The sequence below is a fragment of the Pseudophryne corroboree genome, chromosome 1 (genome assembly GCF_028390025.1).
Source record: "Pseudophryne corroboree isolate aPseCor3 chromosome 1, aPseCor3.hap2, whole genome shotgun sequence".
Lineage (NCBI taxonomy): Eukaryota > Metazoa > Chordata > Amphibia > Anura > Myobatrachidae > Pseudophryne > Pseudophryne corroboree.
Genome location: NC_086444.1, coordinates 238,813,089 through 238,836,575, shown reverse-complemented (window position 1 = coordinate 238,836,575; position 23,487 = coordinate 238,813,089).

Here is a 23,487-nt window from a genome sequence, read left to right as displayed (position 1 = left end):
GGACAATTCCATCTTGCACCTCTTTTTTCTTTCATTTTTCTTTGCATCATGTGCTGTTTGGGGACTATTTTTTTGAAGTGCCATCCTGCCTGACACTGCAGTGCCACTCCTAGATGGGCCAGGTGTTTGTGTCGGCCACTTGTGTCGCTTAGCTTTGCCATCCAGCGACCTTGGTGCACCTCTTTTTTTCTTTGCATCATGTGCTGTTTGGGGACTATTTTTTAAATCTGCCAGCCTGTCTGACACTGCAGTGCCACTCCTAGATGGACCAGGTGTTTGTGTCGACCACTTGGGTCGCTTAGCTTAGTCACACAGCTACCTCATTGCGCCTCTTTTTTTCTTTGCATCATGTGCTGTTTGGGGACTTTTTTTTTGAAGTGCCATCCTGTCTGACACTGCAGTGCCACTCCTAGATGGGCCAGGTGTTTGTGACGGCCACTTGGGTCGCTTAGCTTAGTCACACAGCTACCTCATTGCGCCTCTTTTTTTCTTTGCATCATGTGCTGTTTGGGGACTATTTTTTTGATGTGCCATCCTGCCTGACACTGCAGTGCCACTCCTAGATGGGCCAGATGTTTGTGTCGGCCACTTGGGTCGCTTAGCTTAGTCATCCAGCGACCTCGGTGCAAATTTTAGGACTAAAAATAATATTGTGAGGTGTGAGGTGTTCAGAATAGACTGAAAATGAGTGGAAATTATGGTTATTGAGGTTAATAATACTATGGGATCCAAATGACCCCCAAATTCTATGATTTGAGCTGTTTTTGAGGGTTTTTTGTAAAAAAACACCCGAATCCAAAACACACCCGAATCCGACAAAAAATTTTCAGGGAGGTTTTGCCAAAACGCGTCCAAATCCAAAACCAAAACAAAATTTCCGGTGCACATCACTAATATATATATATATATATATATATATATAGCACGAATTGGTGGGCGGCACTCCAAGGATTTGAAAGAAGAATCACAGCTACACAAGCTTTAAGTCATCAACGTTTCAGACGCCTTTTATTTGCGCCTTTCGTCAGGATATATATATATATATATATATATATATATATATATATATATATATATATATATATATATATATAAAAAACGTCCTGTCGGTGGCACTCCGGTAACACAAAAGCACAACAGCAGGTTTGCAGAAACAGTTTTCTGCAAACCTGCTGATGTGCTTTTGTGTTACCGGAGTGCCGCCGACAGGACGTTACATATGACCCGCTGCTATATGGGTTTAGGAAGGTACAGTGTACAGTGTATTATAGGAAAATGGGCAACAGATAGATACATTCTAAATCCGTAAAGGAGAGGAAGCATTTGCCGGAGTACATAAGTTCATAGTAATGTAACAGATTCAGGATAATGGTACAGAGCAAAGAGGTGGCATATCAGGAGTCCCTCAGCAAACAAAGTGGGATTTTATTCTGGACCAGTCCTGGTTCCCAAAGTATAGCAAAAATGTTCGTTTTGATGGAGCGTCCAGTGAGCACATAAACGAGTCCCATTTATTGTGGTATGAGGATAGGGACAATGGTTCATTGAGAAGCAAAGATCTCATGTCAAAATACATTAACTGGAGAAGATGAGATTTCAACTCTTGTATAGTGGGAGACGTTTTTTTAATCCAATGGAGTAGTACTAGCTTTTTTGCCAGAGTTAAAATAATAACAAGGAAGGGGATTCGTGTATGGGGACGAGGACCCAACTCCCAACTGTCAAACCAAAGTAATAAACATGCTTCAGGTGTGGGTGAGAGCGAGACATTGAGAATTTTCATTAATATAACATATTAATTTACACCAGAATTTGTATATTTTGGAGCAACCCCAATAACAGTGAAATTTTTTTGCATTAGACATAGAGCATTTCATACAGTCGCCTAATTCATTATCGGACATGTATTTCCTCTGAGCGGGAGAGATGTAGGCCCTATGAATAAATCTAAAGTGCGTCTCCTGTAAGTAGGTAGATTGCAAGTGTTTAGAGTATGAGAAGTATCGGGAGAACAAAAGATCGGAGCATGTAGTGAGGGAAGGTATATCCACGACCCAGCTGCAGAGTATTTTCTTCGAAAGTAGGGTGGCCTCTGGTTTGGCAGAGATGAGTCAGGGATAGAGGTGATGAAGTCTGTATCCTATGGATGAATGAGACTGTAAGAGGTGGAGAATGATGTGTGTGTTGGGCAGATAGGGAACCGGGCGGGGGAGTGATTGCGCGTAATGTCTGACCTGGAGGTATAGGTAAAACATGCTGTAGGGAAGAGAAAACTGTTGCTGGAGATCAGCGAAGGGGAGGACATTGCCACCTGGGTCAAAGACCTTGTTCACGAGAGCCACACCCTTTCGTCTCCAAACCCGGAACAAAGGATTGTTCAGGGAGGGGGAGAGGTCAGGGTTACCCCAGAGAGGAAGATACGGGGAGAATCAAAAATCTCTTCTCAGTTTTTTGTGTAGACGTATCCAGTTGATGTAAGTGTCATGGAACATGATATTGGTATACACTAAGTGGGGGTTACTAGAGGATTTGAGGTGCAATAGAGCAGCGGGGGAGAGAGAAGAAAAAATGGCATTGTCAAGTGCTACGTCCGTAAAGGTGGAGTCATCTAGCAACCAGTCACCGGCATAACGGAAGAAAACAGAGGTGGTATAAGATTTGAAATCAGGTATCCCCAGGCCTCCCAATTTTTTAGGAAGCATAAGTTTGGCCAGAGCAATTCTGGGGCGCCTTCCATTCCATAGAAATGAGGAGATAGCGGAGTTGATGGAAAGGATATCACCATTGGTGAGGGCAACAGGCAACATTTGAATCATATAAAATATTTTAGGGAAGATAACGGTCTTCACCGCCGACGCCCTCCCCAATAGAGACAAAGAAAGATGGTTCCATGACAGCATCAAGGCAGACACTTTTTGAATAATGTGGGAGAAATTTGCCTTATATAAGTCTTCTACCTTGCTGGTGACATGGACACCAAGGTATTTAATCTGGGACAATTTAATCTGAAAACGGGAGAAAGTAGGAACAGAGGATAGATCTAAGGAGTATGAACCTATCGGCATCAACTCCGATTTTTCTACATTTACCTTATAGCCGGAAACCGAGCCGAAGGCTTCGATCAGGGTCATAATGTGTGGGATCGAGGTAAGTGGGTCAGTGATGAAGAGCAGCATATCATCTGCATAGAGGGAAACTTTTAATACACAGTTGGAGATTTTTATACCCTTAAATCCAGGTGAATTGCGTAATTGGATGGCAAGTGGCTCGATGGCAATTGCAAAGAGGAGAGGGGAAAGAGGGCACCCCTGTCGCGTACCCCTGTATAAGGAGAAGCGGTCTGAGATCTGGCCGTTACATAGTATCTGTGAGATGGGATTGGAGTATAAAAGTTTAATATAAGAGATGAAGGTAGAGGAAAACCCAAAATTAGACATGGTATTAAAAAGGTGTGGCCACAGAACAAGGTCAAAGGCCTTTTCTGCGTCTAGTGACAGGATGACGCCTTGTGGGGAAATGCCTGAGGAGTGTTGCAAGTGTTGTACTGCCGATATGACCTTCCACACATTCAGGACCGAGTGCCTCCCCGAAATAAATCCGGTTTGATCTGGATGTATAATAGAAGGTAAAATCTTTTTAAGCCTTTCGGACAAAATCTTAGTAAGAATCTTATAATCCGAGTTCAACAAGGAAATCGGCCTATAGGAGGCAGGCAGGGTCAGATCCCACCCTAGCTTAGGTAAGACTCTGATATAAGCGGCATTAAAATATAAAGGGGCCTGGCCCGACCGCAATATGTGATTAAAAACGAGCACCAATGTGTCCTGAATGTACAGAAGCATCTACTTGTAGAAGCTACCACCAAACCCATCGGGACCCGGGGCTGTACCTTGTTTTAAGGATTTAATCATGCAGGCAACTTTCGCTGAACTTATGAGGGCAGTCAAATCTGTATCTAAATTTGTGGCTAATCTAGGGGGAGCGTATTCAAAATCAGGGAGAGCCTTGGAGGAGGTGAATGCATCATTCTCACGGGAAAGAGAAGGGCCAGATGAGTATAGTGAAGCATAGAGGTCCTTGAGGACTGAGACAATTTGGACATTGGAGGATGTTAGGGATCCGTCCGATTTCCTTAGGGGGTGAACTAAAGAAGAGAGTCTCGTGCCGTTTAACATATTAGTTAGCAGTTTACCGGACTTGTTCCCAAACCGGTGATAACGATAATTTACCGCATATAAGGATTTATTACCTCTGCTATTTAAGTATTCATTGAAGTGAGTCTTAGCAGCAGAGGCGTAACTAGGGTTTTTGGAGCCCATGGCAAGATGTAAAATGGCGCCCCCCCCCAAAAAAAAACATAGCAAAAGAAGTATGTGCGCGCGCCGAATAGGCGTGGCCACACACCAGAAGGGGTGTGGCCATGCTCCAGAAGGGGTGTGGCCACTGAAAATGGCCCACAGTGCCAGTTACATTGCCCCACAGTGCCAGATACAATGCCCCACAGTGCCAGTTACATTGCCCCACAGTGCCAGATACAATGCCCCACAGTGCCAGTTACATGCCACACAGTGCCAGTTACATGCCCCACAGTGCCAGATACATTGCCCCACAGTGCCAGATACATTGCCCCACAGTGCCAGTTACATGCCCCACAATGCCAGTTACATTGCCCCACAGTGCCAGTTACATGCCCCACAGTGCCAGTTACATGCCCCACAGTGCCAGTTACATTGCCCCACAGTGCCAGTTACATTGCCCCACAGTGCCAGTTACATGCCCCACAGTGCCAGTTACATGCCCCACAGTGCCAGGCCTGACTCAGTGCCAGTTACATATGCCCCAATTGGTGCCAGATACATGCCCCACTGTGCCGCCAAGCCTGCCGCCACTCCCGCCCCCCGTCACTCACCGCTTGCTCTATGTGAGGGGAGGAGAGCGCAGTGCAGTGCCTCTCCTTCCCCTAACCGCTCCAGGTCTCCGGTGGCTGTCTGGCGCCGGTTCGCTAGCCAATCAGAGCTCGCGGACCGGCAGCCAATCAGGAGCCGGTCCGCAAGCTCTGATTGGCTAGCGCCGGAGACCGGACACAGCAGCGCTGCTGGCAGCGCTGCTAGTGCTGGCAGCGGCGGTGAGGGGAGGGAGAGACACTGCGCTCTCCTCCCCTCACATTTAGGGTTGACGGGGGCGAGTGAGGCATGATGCCCTGGTCGCCGGCGGCGCCCCCCTCTCCTGGGCCTGCCAAGGCGCCCAGGGCACGTGCCCCACTCGCCCTACCCTAGATACGCCTCTGCTTAGCAGTGAGGTATACCTGCTTAATACTCATAGTAGGGCTATGTCAATAAGCTGAGTAGGTAGTGGATAGCTGACTCTGCAATGATAAATAAGTGGCGGCATATGATTTGTTTAGACGGGCCACATATGACAGAATGTTTCCCCGTAGAACCGATTTAGCTGCTTGCCAAAATAGAGGGGGAATGTCAATCGCGTGGGACCGATTATTTGCATTGTATTCCTCCCAACTAGTTTGAAGCATTGTTTTAAATTCCAAGGAGGTCAGAAGGTGGGATGGGAAACGCCATATGATTTTGTTAGGGGGTTCGTCAGAAACGTGCAAAGAGAACCACTGCAGAGAATGATCCGCGACAGATATCGGCTCAATCTCCACGGACGAGACTCTCATGAACAAGGCCAGGGACAGCAACAGATAGTCTATGCGAGACAGAGTGTGATAGGCTGCAGACATACAGGTATACATCTTGACAGTGGGATTAACAACTCTCCAGATGTCCACTAGGGACAATTGTGTGGCAAAATGGGGAATACCGTACTTTGGAAGTGAGAGAGAGTGTGAGGGGGCGGATGACCTGTCCAGGTAAACATCTGAGATGAGGTTGAAATCACAGCAGACCATCAGACCTTCATCCATATATGGTGTCAATAACGTAATCAGTTTCACAAAAAAGTGTCTTTTGTACACTGTCGGGGCATATACATTACAAATGGTGTATCGTTTGGAGTGTAGTGTAATGTGTGCGATGACAAACCTGCCTTCCGTGTCAGGAATCATTTTTAGAAGCTCGCAGGGGAGCTGGCGTTTAATCAATATGGCTACTCCACGGGACCTGGAATTAAAAGAAGCACTAGCTAATAATTTCCATCCCAGCATTTGTCATTTCAGCATTTCTGCGGGAACCAAATGTGCCTCCTGAATAAAAACAATATCTAAATGTAATCTATTACAGTACAGCAACATTTTCCTCTCCTTCGCAGGGGAGTTAAAGCCCCCCACATTTAAGGACCCAATCTTAATTTCAGCCATATTGTATACACATGCATTGTAATATGAATTGTAAGGTATCCAGTGAGGAAGAGCGTAGAACTAGTAGGGCCCATAGGGGGGCAGGGGGGGGAGGACACTGGGGGAACAACAGAGGTGGGGGGGGGGGACGACACACAGACAAAGACAAAACACTAAAGAACACGACTAGCGCGTTCAGGACAGCTATGAAACAATCACATAACTTCCGGATGCCCGGAAAAATTTGGAGAACCATTAGGTACAGGGACCAAACCAACATAAACCCGGAGCATTACTCCCTCCATGCCCGGGGAGAATTGAGATCATGAATCCTCATCTTAAGGCGGGACAACATGTAATGGACCAGGAGCCATGTATGAGCATAAAGAACATAAATTGCAATAACATGAGCCAAAAACTTTGAGACAGAGCAGCTTGCATGCGGTTAGCAACAACAGTGGGGAGATGAAAACTAGTGTGTTCCGCAGTGTCAATTAGGGTCAGAGATGTCCGCATCTGAGCGAGAGCGACCTTCACAGAGGAAGTCAGCAGCGTCATCCGGGGTGGTAAAGTCATAATGTCTATCCTTGTCGAAGATACGTAATTTAGCGGGATATATCAATGCAAATTTTCTCTTGTCGGCGATGAGACAGGAGCAGATAGGGGAAAAAGCACGTCGTGCTTTCGTCAATTCGGCAGAAAAGTCTTGAAAAAGTCTGAGGTTTTTGCCTTCCCAATTCAGGACAGGCTGTTTCCTGGAGGCACGCCATATTTCCAACTTATGTGTGTAACTCAGACATTTAAAGATGGTCACTCTGGGGCGGGTGTCAGTTGGACGGGGAGGGGGACCAATACGATGCACCCGTTCTATAACCATATCTTTACAGGCATCTTGAATGCAAAGGAGGGTGGATAATGTGTGAGTGACAAAATTCTCCAAGGAGGCCCCTTTTAAGGATTCAGGCAAACCCACGATCCTAATGTTATACCGTCTGGATCGATTTTCGATTTCCTCCAGCTTATTTATAAAGGCATAGTTATCTTTTTCAAGACGTTTAATTTCACACTGCATATCAGCGATATTGTGAGCCATGGAGCCTATCCTGTTCTCCGCTGTGGAGACCCATGTGTTTAAGTGCTGCAGCTGCGCTGTGATATCACTCACCGCCTTGGTCAGCAGCGGGCCCATGGTGGATGAGATAGCGTCCACTAGATCCTCATACAGAAGCGGGCTGTCACGGTGCCTGGGTGAGGACGTCGGGTCAGAGTCCTGCGTATCCACCACAGACTTCTTGGACGCCGGGATGTGTTTGAGGGAGATGCCGTCCGGCGCCATGACAGGGACCGCTCCTCTTTTCACTTGTAGCAGCGCCTGCCGCTGCAAGCGAGGCGGCTGCGTGGCGGTAACAAATTTGTCCATCCCAGATGGACCTCAGGTGAGGAGGATTAAAGTGGTGAGGTTTGGAGGCGGTAAGGCCTTGTAAAAGTGGCAGTTTAGCCGGGCACGGAGCGGAGCTGTGAGATGGAGCAGCTCACTCCATGCACCCGGAACCGGAAGTCCTTTTTTATATTTTTATTTATTTTTTTAATTGTCAAAGTTTGGGCTGTGGGGGTGGGTATTATTATAACATGTCAATCAATGATATAAATTATACTATATGATACCCTAGTCCTGCCTCAGCCACCTCCGTACATACTTGCCTACTCTCCTGGATTGGTCGGGAGGCTCCTGAAAATCGGGTGACCCTCCCGATCATCTAGAAGAGCAGGCAAGTCTCCCGATTTTTAAGGTTCCCCCTGCCTGGCCGCCCACTAAGTGAGTAAAGTGGGCGGTCTGGGCAGTCGATGATGTGATTCTTGTTGAATTGCGTCATCATAGCCACGCCCTCTGCAGTATAATGTCGGTGATATCGGCATTACAGAGTGGAGGTGTGGCTTAAATGACGCAACACAGGAACCATGCTCCCGTTCTGCCTCCACCTCGCCACCTCTAGGCATCATATCCCCGCATGAACCCCCCTCCCCCCCGCTCAGCCGCCAGGATGTTGGCAAGTATGCCTCAGTATGATACATAAATATCCTCATGCCAGTTCCACCACACACACCCCAGCCATCTGTCTCACACCTTATTATTTTTTGTTGTGTGATGGAGAGCTTTGTCTCCATCTCATCATGCAACCCCCAAAGTTCTGAACGAGATTCAACTGTGATTGGAGGTGGAGCTGCCATGGAAAGTAAGCGCTGAATGCCTGGCAGGCGGCTCAGCTCATGGGGGAGTGCTGGTCTCTGCTGCTGGGGAGGTGCTGGGCATAGCTCACAACCTCCTGGGGGCCCAACATGAGCGTGAGGGGCATATGTTGCCTATAGTGTTCAATGCTGTTGTCCTGTCACTGCCTATCCCCTGGATCCACTGTATGTCCCCAGCCTGGGAGTTATGGAGTGCACTGTGCAGCGTGGGCCTCATACACCTGCCCAAGTTCTGATGGGCACTGTAGTGTAAGCCAAGCTGGAGCGGCCACCATACGGTAAACTAACCTGGGGCGGGCATAGTATTGGGTGGGCACAATAAACTGTGCCAAACTGTAGGGTGACACTAACTGGGGTGGACACCCCAGCCTCGGCGCCCAGCACGTACCTGGTGACATTGCACAGGGTGACCTGCAGCAGGGACATGGCGAGCAGCAGCGCCGCCAGCAGCCGCACCGACATGTTCCTCATACGGCAGCACTTCCGGGTGTGTGACGTCACTCGGCGCTCCTCCTGCTCCTTGCGGATGTACTGTACTGTACATGGCAGGGATAGAAGAACAGGCTATAGCATAGTGCGGAGCGGGGCGCAATGAGAAAGAGGACTTAATTTATAGGCAGTACCGGAGAGGTGAGCGGGGTGGGGGCGTTACCACGTGCCGCTTCATTAAGTATGTATCTTCTGCCTACCTGTATCACAGTGCCGCGACAGGCTGGTGGCAGGTGCGATCAATTACAGGGACACGGGGGCCCCTAAGAACTGGGGGGCCCGGGGTAACATATCCCCTGGGCCCCCCCTTTAATCCGGCTCTGCTCTGTTGGTAGTTCATGAAATCTGAAACTTCTGTGTTTCTCTCTGCACTGCATACCGTCCTTCTCACAGTCTGGCTGTCTGGTTCTGATGCTGCACAAGAGTGAGAGCTAGTGATGTCAGTGTGCACCGGCAGGGGAGCCCCCTGACAGAGGGGGGCCCGAGGTACAGTATCCCCTGCACCCCACCCTTAAGCTGGCTATGGGTGGGGGAGTCTGCCTCACTCAGCAATTTTAAACTTACCCTTCTCTCCTCATATCCCACCCTCTCCTCTGCATCACTGGCGTGGCATGACGTCACGCACACCATACAATAAACTTGATTGTACAGTGGCAGGCCCTTCCTCCAGTTTGCTGCATGGGGTGGGAACGGGGCACACACCTTCACCTTACTGCAGTGCAGTGGTGGCGTGCGACTGGCGGTGAGATGATGGGAGGACCCATTTCACCCATACTTGCCTACCTGACCCTCTCCATGAGGGAGAAAATGCTCTGTTCCTGGACTTTCCCGGTAATGTATGATTGCCATCACCTGTGGTGAAACACCTTTCTTATCAATTAACTAGCTCACCACAGGTGATGGCATTGGCAATCATACATTACCAGGAAAGTCCAGGAACAGAGCATTTTCTCCCTCATGTTTGACCCTGAGGACGGGGTTCTGCCCCGAAACATGTCGGTTTCACGGTCTCAATAAATGACCTGATTTTTGCATATTGAGGAGTCTGTCTGAGTGCCGCCGCTTATCTACGCTATATATATATATATATATATATATTTTTTTTTTCAGGTTTCCCAAACAATGGAGAGAGTACAACTCTCCTCCAAGTTGGAGGGTAACCCGCACCAAGATATGATTATCCAAGTACTTTATATGCTTGGGATACCTTTACATTAATTAATACCACTATCACTTTTAAGTGAATAAATCATGGAACATTATCAAGGTAATTATAGGTGCTACCAACTGATTTAAGTCAAGGTATGAGGTCAAATCCCCAAAGGGAGGGGAGAGAGAAAAGAAATCAGTTATTTGTGTGGTGCACACAACCCAATATCCACTGTATTCAAATTAATTTCTTTATTGCAAATTCGTTAAAATCCCTATATTGTTCGCACATGTAGGCAAAAATGCCACATTTAATGTTTATTAATTTTATATATGATTGAAATAATTTTTCAGACTTGTATTGTCCTTTATTTAGAATCAAGCGAAGTAATAAAAGATAGTAAGGAAAGTGAAGAAGAATGAAAATAAGTGAATAAAGATTAAAAACAAAGCTGGTGTGTCGAGTGCATTTTGTATTTGTATTATTAGATAATCCTGATATGCGTAGACCGTACTAGCTCCTACTATATTGTACTGAAATTGAATGTTCTCACTGGGAGATCTGTGGGTAATTGAATCCAATAAGATTCTTAGTAGAATATATCCCAAGAGTACAGTATAATATATTCATAAATGTAATAATGGATATATATCAATTTATAGATAGCTTCAACAGAAGACAAATACTGTATTGCAATAATTATTGGGGATTCCACAAGATTCTACCCATGGGATGTTGCGTATTACGCCTGCATTGTTAAATTACTGAAAATGATTTTTTCGTGTGTTTTATTATTATGAAACAAATACATATAGGGTGAAATCCAAATCACTTAATGTGACAACTAGAGTTCTTACGCTGCCCACACCTCGTATTATATAGGCACAGTTGCCTTGGTAGTACTGGCAACACAGACTGTAGATCTACTGTGAGATACTCTTGATGTAATATCATATGTAGTTAAACCACCATATTGTATTTTCCGTATGATCTGCAGCTCAAAAAGACATAAGTGTAGTCAATTGATTCAATAATTGGGGCTAACAAGAGCACCTATATGATCCTATGATTATTACTTGTAAGGCTGTGTTATAATAAAGCCTGCAGGAATACTGAATAGATCTTATATTGGAGCACTCATGGCCTCTAAGGTGTGATCCAGAGTGCCACACTTAATATGATATGCACAATATATACGTATCAATATGCGATCTGCAATTATAAATGTTGCATCTGTAATCAAATTATTACTTTCTGCTGCTAATATTACGCAGTTCACAGTATCATTATTAAGATCTCTCTTCAGATGAACCCATATGTTTATACACTTAGCATTAAACAAATAGGATTATTGATTGCTGCAGCTACTGCCGCATACTTCAGAGTATCATCACGGATATTTCATATATGATAACCTCATATGTTATACAGCTGGATCAGCATGTTTAGTATACCATTAAGTGTTTACTCTAATCAGTGCCGTTTCTAGCGGCGGGCGAGCCGTGCAACCGCACGGGGCGCCCGCCACGGCACTTTGCAGGTCCTTTTCCCCCTCCTCACCCTTCCCGAGTACTCCTGTTCGGGGGGCGGAGTTTCGAGCAATGACGCGATTGCGTCGTGACGTCACGACGCAATCGCGTCATTTCGCGAAACTCCGCCCCCCGAACAGGAGTACTGATGACAAGAGGAGGGGGAGCCAGCTGGAAGGAGGAGGCAGCCGGCGCCGAAGAGCGGGAAGAGCCTCTTCATACTGATTGTAAGTATTCTCTCCCCCCCCCTCCCTCTCCCCCTACTTGACACTTGCCTGCAGTTACCGTACTGTGTAAAATTAGGACACTTGCCTGCAATACTGTGTAAAAATGGGGACACTTGCCTGCAATACTGTGTAAAATGGGGACACTTGCCTGCAATACTGTGTAAAATGGGGACACTTGCCTGCAATACTGTGTAAAAATGGGGACACTTGCCTGCAATACTGTGTAAAATGGGGACACTTGCCTGCCGTACTGTGTAAAATGGGGACTCTTGGCTGCCGTACTGTGTAAAATGGGGACATGTGCCTGCTGTAATGTGTAAAATGGGGACATGTGCCTGCCGTACTGTGTAAAATGGGAACGCTTGCCTGCCGTGCTGTGTAAAATGGGGACATGTGCCTGCCGTGCTGTGTAAAATGGGGACATGTGCCTGCCGTAATGTGTAAAATGGGGACGCTTGCCTGCCGTACTGTGTAAAATGGGGACATGTGCCTGCCGTAATGTGTAAAATGGGAACCCGTGCCTGCCGCAATGTATAAAATGGGAACCCGTGCCTGCCGCAATGTGTAAAATGGGAACCCGTGCCTGCCGCAATGTGTAAAATGGGAACCCGTGCCTGCCGCAATGTGTAAAATGGGAACCCGTGCCTGCCGCAATGTGTAAAATGGGAACCCGTGCCTGCCGCAATGTGTAAAATGAGGACTTTATTTCCTGTGGTGGCCGTGATGATGAGATCATTAATGAGGCCACACACCCTTGCCGGGAGTGCGCGTGCCTTAGGCGCTTGCTTGCTTTTTCTACCTATGGGGGGGGGGGCGCATTTTGAAATCTTGCACTGGGAGCCAAATTGGCTAGAAACAGCCCTGACTCTAATGGTTCCTATATAATACAGCACGTCAGTGGGATGTCAGAAAATTAAAGTTCTTAATTCCTATAGCTACTGCCGTGAAGTTGGCAGTGCCGTCATTGATTTCTTATTTCTAAAAATCACATATGTTTTACAGCCAGACGGGCAGTTGCACCGCTCGTCTCGAACACTGTCTGCAGGCTAATTGTATCAACTCCTCTAATTACGGTACACATATACATATGTATTAGTAGGACATTAATTCTAACATTTATATTATGCACGTCAGACACACTAGCTCAAGGCCAATGCACATTTCGCTCATAGGCTTCCTCAGGGCACTATAGTCATAGTGCCCTGAGGAAGCCTATGAGCGAAATGTGCATTGGCCTTGAGCTAGTGTGTCTGACGTGCATAATATAAATGTTAGAATTAATGTCCTACTAATACATATGTATATGTGTACCGTAATTAGAGGAGTTGATACAATTAGCCTGCAGACAGTGTTCGAGACGAGCGGTGCAACTGCCCGTCTGGCTGTAAAACATATGTGATTTTTAGAAATAAGAAATCAATGACGGCACTGCCAACTTCACGGCAGTAGCTATAGGAATTAAGAACTTTAATTTTCTGACATCCCACTGACGTGCTGTATTATATAGGAACCATTAGAGTCAGGGCTGTTTCTAGCCAATTTGGCTCCCAGTGCAAGATTTCAAAATGCGCCCCCCCCCCCCCCCATAGATAGAAAAAGCAAGCAAGCGCCTAAGGCACGCGCGCTCCCGGCAAGGGTGTGTGGCCTCATTAATGATCTCATCATCACGGCCACCACAGGAAATAAAGTCCTCATTTTACACATTGCGGCAGGCACGGGTTCCCATTTTACACATTGCGGCAGGCACGGGTTCCCATTTTACACATTGCGGCAGGCACGGGTTCCCATTTTACACATTGCGGCAGGCACGGGTTCCCATTTTACACATTGCGGCAGGCACGGATTCCCATTTTACACATTGCGGCAGGCACGGGTTCCCATTTTATACATTGCGGCAGGCACGGGTTCCCATTTTACACATTACGGCAGGCACATGTCCCCATTTTACACAGTACGGCAGGCAAGCGTCCCCATTTTACACATTACGGCAGGCACATGTCCCCATTTTACACAGCACGGCAGGCACATGTCCCCATTTTACACAGCACGGCAGGCAAGCGTTCCCATTTTACACAGTACGGCAGGCACATGTCCCCATTTTACACATTACAGCAGGCACATGTCCCCATTTTACACAGTACGGCAGCCAAGAGTCCCCATTTTACACAGTACGGCAGGCAAGTGTCCCCATTTTACACAGTATTGCAGGCAAGTGTCCCCATTTTTACACAGTATTGCAGGCAAGTGTCCCCATTTTACACAGTATTGCAGGCAAGTGTCCCCATTTTACACAGTATTGCAGGCAAGTGTCCCCATTTTTACACAGTATTGCAGGCAAGTGTCCTAATTTTACACAGTACGGTAACTGCAGGCAAGTGTCAAGTAGGGGGAGAGGGAGGGGGGGGGGGAGAGAATACTTACAATCAGTATGAAGAGGCTCTTCCCGCTCTTCGGCGCCGGCTGCCTCCTCCTTCCAGCTGGCTCCCCCTCCTCTTGTCATCAGTACTCCTGTTCGGGGGGCGGAGTTTCGCGAAATGACGCGATTGCGTCGTGACGTCACGACGCAATCGCGTCATTGCTCGAAACTCCGCCCCCCGAACAGGAGTACTCGGGAAGGGTGAGGAGGGGGAAAAGGACCTGCAAAGTGCCGCGGCGGGCGCCCCGTGCGGTTGCACGGCTCGCCCGCCGCTAGAAACGGCACTGATTAGAGTAAACACTTAATGGTATACTAAACATGCTGATCCAGCTGTATAACATATGAGGTTATCATATATGAAATATCCGTGATGATACTCTGAAGTATGCGGCAGTAGCTGCAGCAATCAATAATCCTATTTGTTTAATGCTAAGTGTATAAACATATGGGTTCATCTGAAGAGAGATCTTAATAATGATACTGTGAACTGCGTAATATTAGCAGCAGAAAGTAATAATTTGATTACAGATGCAACATTTATAATTGCAGATCGCATATTGATACGTATATATTGTGCATATCATATTAAGTGTGGCACTCTGGATCACACCTTAGAGGCCATGAGTGCTCCAATATAAGATCTATTCAGTATTCCTGCAGGCTTTATTATAACACAGCCTTACAAGTAATAATCATAGGATCATATAGGTGCTCTTGTTAGCCCCAATTATTGAATCAATTGACTACACTTATGTCTTTTTGAGCTGCAGATCATACGGAAAATACAATATGGTGGTTTAACTACATATGATATTACATCAAGAGTATCTCACAGTAGATCTACAGTCTGTGTTGCCAGTACTACCAAGGCAACTGTGCCTATATAATACGAGGTGTGGGCAGCGTAAGAACTCTAGCTGTCACATTAAGTGATTTGGATTTCACCCTATATGTATTTGTTTCATAATAATAAAACACACGAAAAAATCATTTTCAGTAATTTAACAATGCAGGCGTAATACGCAACATCCCATGGGTAGAATCTTGTGGAATCCCCAATAATTATTGAAATACAGTATTTGTCTTCTGTTGAAGCTATCTATAAATTGATATATATCCATTATTACATTTATGAATATATTATACTGTACTCTTGGGATATATTCTACTAAGAATCTTATTGGATTCAATTACCCACAGATCTCCCAGTGAGAACATTCAATTTCAGTACAATATAGTAGGAGCTAGTACGGTCTACGCATATCAGGATTATCTAATAATACAAATACAAAATGCACTCGACACACCAGCTTTGTTTTTAATCTTTATTCACTTATTTTCATTCTTCTTCACTTTCCTTACTATCTTTTATTACTTCGCTTGATTCTAAATAAAGGACAATACAAGTCTGAAAAATTATTTCAATTATATATAAAATTAATAAACATTAAATGTGGCATTTTTGCCTACATGTGCGAACAATATAGGGATTTTAACGAATTTGCAATAAAGAAATTAATTTTAATACAGTGGATATTGGGTTGTGTGCACCACACAAATAACTGATTTCTTTTCTCTCTCCCCTCCCTTTGAAGATTTGACCTCATATATATATATATAGATATATATATATATAGATATATAGATAGATAGATAGATAGATAGATAGATACACACACACACACACACACACACACACACACACACACACACACACACACACACAGTATATATTTCTCTTACGTCCTAGAGGATGCTGGGGTCCACATTAGTACCATGGAGTATAGACGGGTCCACTAGGAGCCTCTGGCACTTTAAGAGTTTAATAGTGTGGGCTGGCTCCTTCCTCTATGCCCCTCCTACCAGACCCAGTTTAGAAAATGTGCCCGGAGGAGCCGGTCACAGCTAGGGGAGCTCCTAGAGCTTCTTTAGTTTTATTTTTTTCTAAGAGTGATTTAGGCACAGGGAGGCTGCTGGCAACAGCCTCCCTGCTTCATGGGACTTAGGGGGGGATTAGTGTCCAACCCTGAGAGGTTAATGGCTACTATCTCCGCTGACAGGACACTGAGCTCCTGAGGGTGATGATCGTTAGCCGCCCAAGGCGACCGCTCACTCCCGCAGCATGCCGCCACCCCCTAACAGAGCCAGAAGATTCCGGTGGTGAGTGTGTCACCGGCGACCCGACAGGCGGGGAGTCGGTGTGAATGGCGGCAACAGGGTGGCAGCGCAGTACTGATACTGCGCTCCGGAAGGCTCAGTGGTACAGCAGGTTCGGTGCTATGAGGGGCGCCCTTGGCCAGCGCAAATACCCTTACAATGGTCACTCAGGCTATCAGGGACTCCGGTAAACGCTGCTAACATAATACCTCAGGTCAGTATAAATTTCAAATAGTGCAGGAAGACGCGCCATGTTTGGGGGCGGAGCTTCTCCTCAGAGTAGACCCAGCAGCTCACCAGCGCCATTTTCTCCCTGCAGATCCACTTCCAGCGACGCTGACAGGGAGCGGTGTCCCTCCACACAACTCCAGCTATCCTGTGCGGTACCAGGGGGTTGTAGAAAGGGGGGAGGCTGTAAATTCGCTGTGTAGTCTATTAAGCGCCAGGCAGTTCTTATATAACTGTCTCTGAGGCGCTGTGTGTGCTGGCTGCAAACTCTGTCTCTCTCCGAAGGAACTTGGGGGAAACTGTGTCTGACATTTTCCTGTGTGTGTGTGTATGCAAATTCACAAATAACCATTGGAATCGTTCCGAGATGATCGTAGCTGTGCAAAATTTTAGCACAGCTACGATCATTCACACTGACATGCAGGGGGACGCCCAGCACAGAGCTATCCCGCCCTGCATGTCAGTGCCGCCCCCCCCCCCCCCACAGAAGTGCAAAGGCATCGCACAGCGGCGATGCCTTTGCACTTCAAGAATAGCTCCCGACCAGTGCAGCTTTAGCGTGCTACTCATCGCTCCCCGGCTCGCAGCGGCTGCGTGTGACGTCACACAGCCGCTGCGGCCCGCCCCCATTCAGTTCGGCCACGCCTGCGTTGGCCGGTCCGCGCCCACGAAACGGCAGCCAAACGCCGCAGTTCCGCCCCCCCCCCCACCCAGCGACCGCCTCTGCCTGTCAATCAGGCAGAGGCGATCGTAACTGCCCAACGGCCTTCGGCTGTCTGGCATGCGCCGGTGCACTGCGGCGCCGGCGCATGCACAGTTCTGACCCGATCGCACCGCTGCAATAAACTGCAGCGTGCGATCGGGTCAGAATGACCCCCCCATGTCCAGGGACTCTGCATCTTATGCTGCAGAGGAAGTATCTTCTCTAGAGGAATCCATTCCATGTACCCAGGAATGTAATATCATGTCTCAGACTTCTGAATCTGAGCCACAATGGCTGGCTTCCATTAAGGGAATGATATCTCAGATTTCTACTAGGGTAGCCCATACTGAGACTGAAACTCATGTTTTAAGGAAGTCTATGGAAGTTTGGTCGGGTTACTTCTAAATCCCCTAGCATATACCTAAAGAAACGTGCACTTGCCCAGATTATGCAAGCCAACACGGATACCGACTCTGACACGGCAGACGGTGATGGGGATGGGCTGAGGGCGGAGGCATCCCTTGCAAATGGGGTGCAGCTCATGATTGAGGCCATTAGGGATGTGTTACACATTACTGATGCACCACCTGAGCAGGTTGAGGAGACTTACTTCACAGACAATAAGAAAGCCTCGCTAACCTTCCCTACGTCTAAGAATTAAACACATTATTTGAAAAGTCCTGGGAAACCCCGGAGAAAAAAATCCAGATCCCAAAAAGGGTTCTGGTTGCTTTTCCCTTCCCTGAGGAGGAAAGGAAAAAATGGGAAAACCCACTCATAGTTGACGCATCTGTCTCCAGTCTAAAAAGGTGGTTTTACCTGTCCCTGAATCTACCGTGTTAAAAGAACCGGCTGATTGTAAGATTGACACTACGCTCAAATCCATATACACTGCTTCAGGAGTGGCGTTAAGGCCCACTATTGCCTGTGCATGGATTTCTAAAGCCATAGTAAAGTGGTCAGGCACATTACTAGAGGACTTAGATATGATGGATAGAAGTGACGTTAAACTGTTTTTACGTAACATACAGGATTCTGCGGGTTTCATAGTGGAGTCCATGAAGGACCTGGGTACTCTGAATGCAAGGATATCTTCCATGGCTGTCGCAGCATGCAGGGCACTCTGGCTATGCCAATGGTCGACAAACACGGAATCCAGGAGAAGTGTGGAGAACCTACCCTTCATACGTCAGGCTCTATTTGGGGAAGCGTTGGAAGCGTGGATTTCCACGGCAACTAAGGGGTAAGTCGACCTTTCTTTCCAGCTGCTCCTTCTATGAAGAAACCCTTTTCCTCATCAACATCGCAGTCCTTTTGGACCGCAAAGACAAAAGAGTCCAAGCCACCTACAACCTTCTTTATAGGTGGTCGGGCAAAATCCAAGAAGCCTGCACCTGCATGTTCCCAGGACCAGAAGCCTGCTTCTGGTTCCTCAAAATCCTCAGCATGACAGTGGACCGCACAGCCTGGAGAACGGGCTGGTGGGTGTGAGACTCAGACGTTTCAGCCACGTCTGGGTGTCGTCCGGCCTGGATCCCTGGATACAGGATATTGTGTCCCAGGGGTACAGACTGGAGTTTCAAGAACTCCCGCCTCACCGATTCTTAAAATCAGGCTTGCCAGCTTTACTGACAGAAAGGTTATCCTACAGGAAGCCATCCAAAAATTGGAAAAGTCAGAGGTCATTGTTCCAATTCCACATCATATGCCACATATGGGTCAATATTCAAACCTTTTCGTGGTACTGAAATCGGATGGTTCGGTCAGACCAATTTTGAACTTGAAATCGTTAAACCCTTATCTGCGGGAGTTCAAATTCAAAATGGAGCCTCTGAGAGCGGTGATCTCAGGTCTGGAGGAGAGAGAGTTTCTGCTATCCCTTGATATCAAGGATGCGTACCTCCACATTCTGATTTGGCTGCCGCATCAGGCTTATCTCAGATTTGCACTATTAGACAGTCACTGTCTGTTCCAGGTACTGCCATTTGGTCTCTCCACGGCACCGAGGGTGTTCACCAAGGTGATGGAAAAGATGATGGTTCTCCTCCGCAGACAGGGAGTGAACATAATTCCATATCTGGACGATCTGCTGATAAAGGCATCATCCAGGGAGAAGTTGTTGCAGTCCATTGCTCTCACGACTCATCTGCTCAGGGAACATTGTTGGCTCCTGAACCTTCCAAAGTCACATTTGGAGCCGACAAAGAGATTGTCTTTCCTGGGGATGATCCTCGACACGGAAGTGCAGAGGTTGTTTCTACCGTTGGAGAAAGCGTTGGTGATACAATCAATGGTCCAGGATGTCTTGAAGCCAGCCTGGGTATCGGTACATTCGCCTTCTGGGGAAGATGGTGGCCTCCTATGAGGCTCTACAGTACAGAAGATTTCATGCTCGGTCCTTCCAACTGGATCTCCTAGACAAGTGGTCGGGATCTCACCTACACATGCACCAGAGAATACGTCTGTCGCCGAAAGCAAGGATTTCACTCCTCTGGTGGCTGCAAATGCCTCACCTTCTGGAGTGTCGCAGGTTCGGGGTTCAGAACTGGATCCTTCTAACCACGGATGCAAGTCTCAGGGGTTGGGGCGCAGTCACTCAAGGGGAAACCTTCCAAGGAAGGTGGTCAAGTCTGGAATCCATTCTTCCAATAAACATTTTGGAACTGAGAGCCGTATACAACGGTCTTCTCCAAGCGGCACATCTTCTGCAAAATCAGGCCATTCAAGTACAGTCGGACAATGGGCAGAAAAGCACCCAGTGGTGCTGTCAGCAATCTTCCTTCCAGGAGAGGACAACTGGGAAGCAGACTTCCTCAGCAGGCACGATCTCCATGCGGGAGAATGGGGCCTCCATCCAGAGGTGTTCACAGAGGTGACCAATATTTGGGGCGGGCCTCAAATAGACATGATGGCCTCACGTCTCAACAAGAGACTTCGGAGATACTGTTCCAGGTCGAGAGTCCAACAAGCAGTGGCGGTGGATGCCCTGGTAACACCGTGGGTATGTGTTTCCTCCACTTCCTCTCATTCCAAGAATTCTAAAACTCATAAAGAGAACAACGGTTCAGGCATTTCTCATTGCTCCTGTCTAATCCTAATTCAACTATGTTGTTGCAGTGGTTGTTGGTATTAAGTAAATGACTAAATTGAAGTCAGATTTATAAAAACAATTAATTATTTATTAAAAAAAACACGCCCGTATACAGGTTGAGAGACCACATTTTCTCAGCCTGGGTCAAAATGATTCAACGGAGAAAGACATGGCGATACAATGATTTTTATAACATCCTGTTACGCCCCATTCTTATAACACTCCCATATGATTTCTGATAACATGGTCATATTTGGACAATTGGCAAAAACAAACAAGAAATATTCAGCAAAACACATCCTTGTGATGAGGTTTGGCTTTTGCTCTCAACCATGTGTTCTTGATAATAATAAAGTATACAATATCCATATTAGGAATTAAACTGGACTTCATGAACCTTTCGGATGTGTGTACGTGGCATCCGAACCAGCTAATTAACTTGTTTGTGTACTAAATGTAGGCCAAAGGTACTTTAGTCTGTATTAAGAGTTAGGGTATGTTATATGATAAGGTATGTTACAGTATATGATAGGTATAGCGGTATGCTCTACCTATGAGACATGTGACTATATTGTTTTAAGAGAATAAATTATATTCCTAATGCATTCAGATATATAACACTCCGGACTGGCCAAGGATAGCTTGTTACGCAGATCTTCTGGACTTACTGCTGGATGATCCGAGGCCTCTTCTTCTTTGCAAGGATCTTCTGCAACAGTGGCATTTCGCTTATCAAGACTTACTGCGGCTACGTTTGACAGCATGGAGGTTGAACGCCAGATCTTAGCCAGGAAGGGTATTCCGAGCAAGGTTCCTACGGTGAGTCCAAGAAGTTTCCTATGGTGGAGTTTCAACTTGGACAGTTTCTCCTCTTCCTACAAGCAGGTGTGGATATGGGCCTGCATTTGGGATCCATAAAGGTCCAGATTTCGGCTTTATCCATTTTCTTCCAGAAACAATTGGCTGCCCTCCCTGAGGTTCAGACTTTTTTGAAAGGGGTTCTGCACATCCAGCCTCCCTTTGTGGTGCCGACGGCACCCTGGGATCTTAACGTGGTGTTGCATTTCCTGCAGTCAGATTGGTTTGATCCTTTACAGGAGGTTGAGGTCAAGTTTCTCACGTGGAAGGCTGTCACATTGTTGGAATTAGCTTCTGCTCGACGTGTGTCGGAATTGGGGACTTTGTACTGTAAAAGCCCCTACTTAATCTTCCATGAAGATAGAGCTGAGCTCAGGACGTGTCAGCAGTTCCTACCAAAGGTTGTGTCGGCTTTTCATATCAACCTACCTATTGTGGTGCCAGTAGCTACTGACTCCTCAATTACATCAATGTCCTTGGATGTTGTGAGGGCTCTTAAGATCTATGTGAAGAGGACTGCTTGTCACAGAAAATCGGACTCTCTCTTTGTCCTTTATGATCCCAAGAAAATTGGATGTCCTGCTTCTAAGTAGACGATTTCTCACTGGATCAGGTTCACTATTCAGCATGCATATTCTATGGTAGGATTGCTGTGTCCAAAATCTGTTAAGGCCCACTCTACTTGTAAGGTGGGTTCTTCCTGGGCGGCTGCCTGGGGGTTCTCGGCTTTACAACTTTGCCGAGCGGCTACTTGGTCAGGGTCGAACACGTTTGCTAAGTTCTACAAGTTCGATACTTTGGCCTCTGAGGACCTAAAGTTCGGTCAACCAGTTCTGCAGGAGCCTTCGCGCTCTCCCTCCCATTCTGGGTACTTTGGTACATCCCCATGGTACTAATGTGGACCCCAGCATCCTCTAGGACATAAGAGAAAATAGTATTTTAATTACCTACAGGTAAATCCTTTTCTCTATCGTCCTAAGTGGATGCTGGGGTTCCTGAAAGGACCATGGGGAATAGCGGCTCCGCAGGAGACAGGGCACAAAAAAGTAAAGCTTTTACCAGATCAGGTGGTGTGCACTGGCTCCTCCCCCTATGACCCTCCTCCAGACTCCAGTTAGATTTTGTGCCCGAACGAGAAGGGTGCAATCTAGGTGGCTCTCCTAAAGAGCTGCTTAGAGAAAGTTTAGCTTAGGTTTTTTACTTTACAGTGAGTCCTGCTGGCAACAGGATCACTGCAACGAGGGACTTAGGGGAGAAGTAGTGAACTCACCTGCGTGCAGAGTGGATTTGCTGCTTGGCTACTGGACACTAGCTCCAGAGGGACGATCACAGGTACAGCCTGGATGGTCACCGGAGCCGCGCCGCCGGCCCCCTTGCAGACGCTGAAGAGAGAAGAGGTCCAAAATCGGCGGCTGAAGACTCCTCAGTCTTCTTAAGGTAGCGCACAGCACTGCAGCTGTGCGCCATTTTCCTCTCAGCACACTTCACACAACAGTCACTGAGGGTGCAGAGCGCTGGGGGGGGCGCTCTGAGAGGCAAATAAAAACCTTATTAGAGGCAAAAAAAATACCTCACATATAGCCCACAGAGGCTATATGGAGATATTTAACCCCTGCCTAACTTCAAAAATAGCGGGAGACGAGCCCGCCGAAAAAGGGGCGGGGCCTATCTCCTCAGCACACAGCGCCATTTTCTCTCACAGAAAAGCTGGAGAGAAGGCTCCCAGGCTCTCCCCTGCACTGCACTACAGAAACAGGGTTAAAACAGAGAGGGGGGGCACTGATTTTGGCGATATTGTATATATATAAAAGATGCTATAAGGGAGAAACACTTATATAAGGTTGTCCCTATATAATTATAGCGTTTTTGGTGTGTGCTGGCAGACTCTCCCTCTGTCTCCCCAAAGGGCTAGTGGGTCCTGTCCTCTGTCAGAGCATTCCCGGTGTGTGTGCTGTGTGTCGGTACGTGTGTGTCGACATGTATGAGGACGATGTTGGTGAGGAGGCGGAGAAATTGCCTGTAATGGTGATGTCACTCTCTAGGGAGTCGACACCGGAATGGATGGCTTATTTAGAGAATTACGTGAGAATGTCAACA